Consider the following 6,440-nt stretch of genomic DNA (forward strand, 5'->3'; position numbering starts at 1 on the left):
CTAATATTTATACTGGTTCGGATCAATAGACCCTACATCCAGTTGTTAATCTCTTAAACAAGGAGATTAACTCAATCACTATAATAATCAAAATTACAACAGATTATATGAGAGAAAAGATTAGAAAACACCTCTCTTGAACAACCACAAGAGATGAACAAAACTCCCCCTGAATCTCACAGAGGATGACCAGCTTTCCTAGCAACAGCACAACACTCAATCTTCTAAGAACTCACTTAGAAAAAGTTATCGCTCACTCACACTAGGTTTTTCAAGCTTTCTTTAAGAATCTCACAGAGCAACACTTTGCAGTCACAGCCAAAGAACTCTGAATCTTAAAAAGGTGTTTTTGAAGTTGAACTGCAGTTCCTTAAATAAAGTTTTCGAAAATTAGGTTAAGAATTGAGCCGTTATGTTCCAACTGCCAAGGATAATCGATTATCACTAAGGATAATCGATTATTCCAGTAGGTTTTCGAAATTTAAGTTAAAAACTGAATCTTTATGTTCCAACTGCCAAGGATAATCGATTATCACTAAGGATAATCGATTATTCCAGTAGGTTTCCTGAAAAGCAAATTTTGAACAAGATAATCGATTATTTCAGGAGATAATCGATTATTCCAGTAGGTTTTCGAAAAATACAAGTTCTGCACAGATAATCGATTATCAATAGTGATAATCGATTATCACTGTAGTTTTTCTAAAAATAAGAAACCTTCTAGAAAGTCGAATGCCATGCTGCTGATTCTAAGTTTAATTAAACTATTCTACAATACACTTATTTTATTCTACAAGATAACATTTGCATAATTGAACACTTTGTCTTCATTAGTGCTTGATCATCATTCAAATTCACTCGACTTCCTTCTTTTTGCCAACATGTTTTACTTTATATCAACACTAAATCAAAGGAATGAACCTTACTTGAGACAAATCAATATTCTAGAAATTAAGTTACCATGCATAAACAAATGGAAAGATTCTATTTTTCACACAGGAGTTAATCTTTTGAATTCACAAGATAATCAATTATGAAAGAAAGCACTCAAGTTAGATGTGTATTTTCTCACCAAAATTCGCTCAAGTGTTTTGGCTTGTGTTTTCACTCAAAATACTCATGCAAGTAAACACTCGTAATACTTAACAAGACTCTAATATTCACAAACTTTCAGAAAACATGCATTCAAAGATCATGAGGAATTTTTTAAAGGTTATAATGGGGCCAAAGGTAGGAAAAAATTTAGGATTTTTGGGTTTTTGAAATAGTAATGTAGGAGAATATTGGAGCATAATTTCAAAAACAACTCTTTTTCGTTGATTGCTTTGTTGCTCTCTCTTTTTTTAGAAAGCAATTATTTTTTTCCTTTCAACACTTTTTCATCAACAATTTTTTCTTTTACCATTTTTATTAATTTGTGGGTGAGGTACTCACCCACATACTTTATTCCTCAATCATTCCTGAACATAATCCATTAGCTCCTTCTTTCTTCCTAAGGTAGAATATGGTCTTTTTCTTTTCAAGGTTATGCAATAGGCTTAAAACAAGAAAAAAAAGGTTTAAAGCTCAAAGGGGCTACCAATGGATTAATATCAAGGTATTAATATCAAGGTGGACTAATTTGGCCAAGTAGCTAAAAACAAGAAATGCCTCAATCATATCAAATCATGCATATTCACCTAAGATGCAAAACAAAAGAGTCAAGCTAAACATTTGAGTATAAACAAACATGAGCAAGTCACTCAAGAAAAAATAGGAATGGCACATGGCGGTCCATCCTTTACATTAAGGCTCAAGACTCAGAAGGTCAAATTCTTTCACAAAAGATTTAATCAAGAAATTCTCAAATCAACTCATTTAGCAAATCATAGAAACAATCCACTTATATCAAGATGACTTTTATTTTTCCAGAATTATGATCATCCCAATTACTGAATCAAATCCTAAAAATCCAATGTCAATATGTTTTATTGAAAGCAAGGAAATATTTTTGGTGGATTTCTTATGAGATATATTGTTTAAAAGTTTCACTTAGTAAAAATTTAATACTTTCACAATTTCCTCAAAAAGAAATCACAATTTTTTTTTCTGAAAACAAAAACAAAAAAAAAGAAAAAGGAAAATCCTACCTACAGTTTGTCTCCCCCACACTTATTTCAAAAAAAAGTGTCCTTAATGGACTTATTTTGGGAAGGAAACGAAAAAATTTGTGACTTCTGGCTCAATATGGCCATATGTCAAAATTTATTTTCTTTAATTTTACAAAGTACAAATCAGCTTGTACCATTTTTTTAATTATTACATTTTTATTTTTATAAAAACTAAAAACAAAAACACATATTTTTGAATTTTTTTAAATTTTTCACTAAAATTAGAAACAGAAAACAAATATGCATGAAATTTAACTTTTCTATCAACAATGCTTTCAAAAGAATTTGAATCTAACCTCTTTTTCCTTTTGAAGCAACCTTTCCTCTTGCTCTGCAGCCAAGTCAACAAAAATCACCACTAAAAATCTATTTTCATCATTCATATCAATAAACTTGATATGTGGAGTATGTGGCTTCATCTCAATTTGAGCATCATCAGGTGCATTCAAATGGTTAACCAGATCATCAGTAGTCCTTGTAATCTCATCTTGTGAGCTAAAATATGCACTTGAAGTAGTTGAATCAGCTGCTTCATCATTAACCAAGTCAGTTGTAGTAGTAGATGCTTCAGCTGCATCTATGAATATCGTTGGCTCTTCAACTGCACTTGGTTCCTCCATTGTATTGTCCTCACAACTTTGCTCCTCAAAAAGATCATCTATACTCATATCATCATCAATAGATAAAACTTTATATTCACATTGAGCATCATCAACATATCTATTAGTAGATATGTATGTGTGAGAATCTTCAATTTCTTCATCAGCAACATTTTTAGGAAAATTGATATGTCCATCAGTAGACATATTACTATGAGCATCATTATATCTATCAGTAGATATATCAGTGTGATGTGATTCTGGTGTTGGTTGATCTAACATTTGAATCGTGTACTCATTCACATCAGTGCTCAATTGTTCCATCCTTTGATTCATGCTCCTTAACATTATCATTACATCCCTTTGCTCAACTATCGTCTTCATAAGTTTTTCTAAGGTGGCCTCCATAGCTTTGTCTTTCATTAGTTGACTTAAATCTTCTGACATTTGTTCAGCTCTAATGGCCAACTTTAGAAGCATATCTTCTATTTCTTGATGAAGTGCTCTAAATTCTGGGATTTCAGCAAATCTTGGATGGCATTGGAGGGTGGTATTAACAGTACAAAGTAATTCTACAAAGTTGTTGTTACTTGCATCCTCCATCATGTCATACAATACTTTATCATTTCCATACCATTTTTGCTCAATATCTTTGCATCGTTGATCAGCTCGCAACCTTTCATCTGTGGTGTCTAATTTCTCTCTCAGTCTATCCATTAATAACACAACTTCCTTATATGATGGTCCATTGATTGCTGCAACTTGTTGTGATGTTGCATGTTGTTGTTGTTGAGAACCAAATGGAACATATGATGGCTGGAGTGGACACTCAGAATATGGTTGTTGCTCATGGTATGATGGTTGCTCATATTCCACAAAAGATGATCTAGGATATAGATCATTTAGTTGATGTATAGTTAACCTACTTAAATCAGGTGCAGAAGTAGGTGTGACAATTTGCTGCTGATAATCATATGGATCATGTGGTTGCTGTGGATAATAATTATAGTTCACTTGAAAATCACATTGTTGATTATTTTCATATGAAAAATGATTTTGCATTTTTGAAAGAGGTTTTCTGAAAAGAAATAAGTTGAAAGCTTGTTGAGTAGACTTCCAGGAAAGAGAGGTGTGTCTCAATGGACAACTTAAGTACCTTGTCTTTCCTTAGCCAAAGTGTTTCTCAACTAGTTTCACAAATTTCCCAACAAAAATCCTCAAACCAAAATTATGCTTAAAAAAAAGTAACTAAAAAAAATAACTAAAGAAAATAAAATAAATGTTAGAAAAAAAATTAAGATAAAAAATGTTAGTGATAAACAAAAAATAAAATCAAAAGAAAAAAAAATAAGAACTAAAATGATAAAAATTATAACCGTGTTCCCCGACAACGGTGCCAAATTTGATAACGCTGTCGTCAAGCGATCAAATTAATACTACTTATCTATAACAACTTCAGTATTGTTAAGAAAGTAGCCAAAAAAATTAGTATGGTTTAAGTTAACCCTAAGTCGTCTCCCAACGAACACGGAATTGATTTTTAACAAGTTAGTTCTTATAAAATCTTTACAAAATGGTTAGTCAAATAAAATAATAAAAATATAATAATAAAGATAAGAAGATAAAATAAGACAAAAACAATAGTAAAAAAAATAGGTCGATTCCACTGCTTTTTCAAAATAGGATTCATCATTGGTTTCCTAAAGATTATTGTTATTGATTTCTTGTTTAAGACTTCAAATTAATCAATGTAACTTCTCAATTAATTTGTTGGCATCCTTACTTTCAACCAAAGTAACTTCTCAATCAAAAGTAAAGACTTTGTAGATTAATCTTAGTAAATTTAACCAAAGTAACTTCTCAATTAAATATTACTAATCCTAATCATGTCCATTCTTTTACCTCTTATATCTAGTAAAAAGCTAATTAACCAAAGTAACTTCTTGATTAATTCTAATCTAAGTTTTCACCTTTAATCAAAGTAACTTCTCAATTATTAGCAAAAACTCATTCAATCATATGAAGGTTTCTAAAATTAATCAAAGTAACTTCTCAATTAAAATTTAAAAACCCTTGGACTCATACGATTGTTATGTTATGTAGATTTAACACCGTGCTAACTTGCTACAATGTAAAAATCATTACTTTTACTAAATTAAGAACCAAAAGACATAGACGAAAATAAATCTCAACAAGAATCAAAAGAGCAAACAAATTAATTAATCTAACCTCAGAATCCAATTAAGAAATTACAATGGAATCAACCCAAGAAGTTCAACACTCCATGAAATACAAAATAGAAATAGAAGAAGAATAGAGAGGGAAAGGAAACGAAATTAGGCCTTCTAAGTGTTCCTAAACTTCGAAGTCCCGAGCTTGTCTTTTCTGCTTCTCCCATGGTCTCTTTATATAGAAATTGGACTAGGCTTTTCTATTGCTAAAATCTCTCAAATATCTTTTAAAATAAAGATAATTATAGACTATTTGACAAATATAATTGGTTGATAATATCAATATCTATTATAATTAAATAAATTAATTACTTAAAGATATATGATAAATTACTACCAATTCATATTTGTATTAATTTTCCAAATCAACCCTTTGCAATCTCCTCAAATTATCTTCTAAATAATCCAATATCTTCAAGATATATTTGTTTGTTGTGGATCTAAAAAGATTCAAGAAGATCTTGTCATATTTAAAAAGATTTGGTAGTTAATATCTTTTAATATTTTATGATATAATTAAATAAGATAATTATTTAAAAATATCAAATAAAATATCTAAAGATATATTTTTCCCAAATTATCTTCTATCATAAAGATAAAGAAAACTGCAAGGTCCAATTTTTTGTTGCTCTCTTCTTGGCTTAGCCAAACTTCTTCATTTTTTCAAGCTCTTCTTATCGTCTTCATGCAATGCTTGGCTTGGATTTTTGTGCTTTTGATAATTTCTTATTCTTGGATTTATCTTTAAGGTGTCATGAAGCTTTAATCAATTTATTTCCGCACCTCCATAAGCTCAACTTAGCTGCAGTTGCACTAACACACCTCAAAATATCCAAAGAACATTTATGCAACTAAAAATCTATTTTTAACATGTGTTTGTATCTCATGCTCAATAAACCCAATTATAGGAAATCCCAATTAAATCAATCTTTAAGCACACAAATTCAATTAAATACCCATAATTAAACATTAAATGAGGGCAAAAATACGCACTCATCAATAGTACATACCATACATGCACTCACATGCATGTACTTGACACGTAGCATGGATTCACTTTGGATTCATGTCACAATGTATAATGCATAATATTCATCCCATTGTTTTTTCATGCCACCTTGCATAGTACATACCATACATACACTCACATGCATGTGTATAGGTAGTTTCCAAATTTGTAGCATCTTGCATTTTCATGTCACTTTGCATAACACATAACATGCATCAACATATCTTGAAAAAAAATTGTACTACAATAATTTTAAAAATTAATTGTTTCCTATTTTTTGTTAATAAATTCATGGAATTTTGCAAAAAGTGAAAAAAATAAGAGAAAATAAATTATTCTTTGGTCAAATCAGTTTATTGAATAAATGGATAATTTTTATGAAAAGTGACACACTTTTGAAACTTTGCTCTAATTTGGGTACATGGAATTGCTAAAATTCACTTCCTTTCCC

This window comes from Vigna unguiculata, chromosome 6, assembly GCF_037176805.1.
Source record: "Vigna unguiculata cultivar grain cowpea cultivar isolate G323 ecotype 2 chromosome 6, ASM3717680v1, whole genome shotgun sequence".
NCBI lineage: Eukaryota > Viridiplantae > Streptophyta > Magnoliopsida > Fabales > Fabaceae > Vigna > Vigna unguiculata.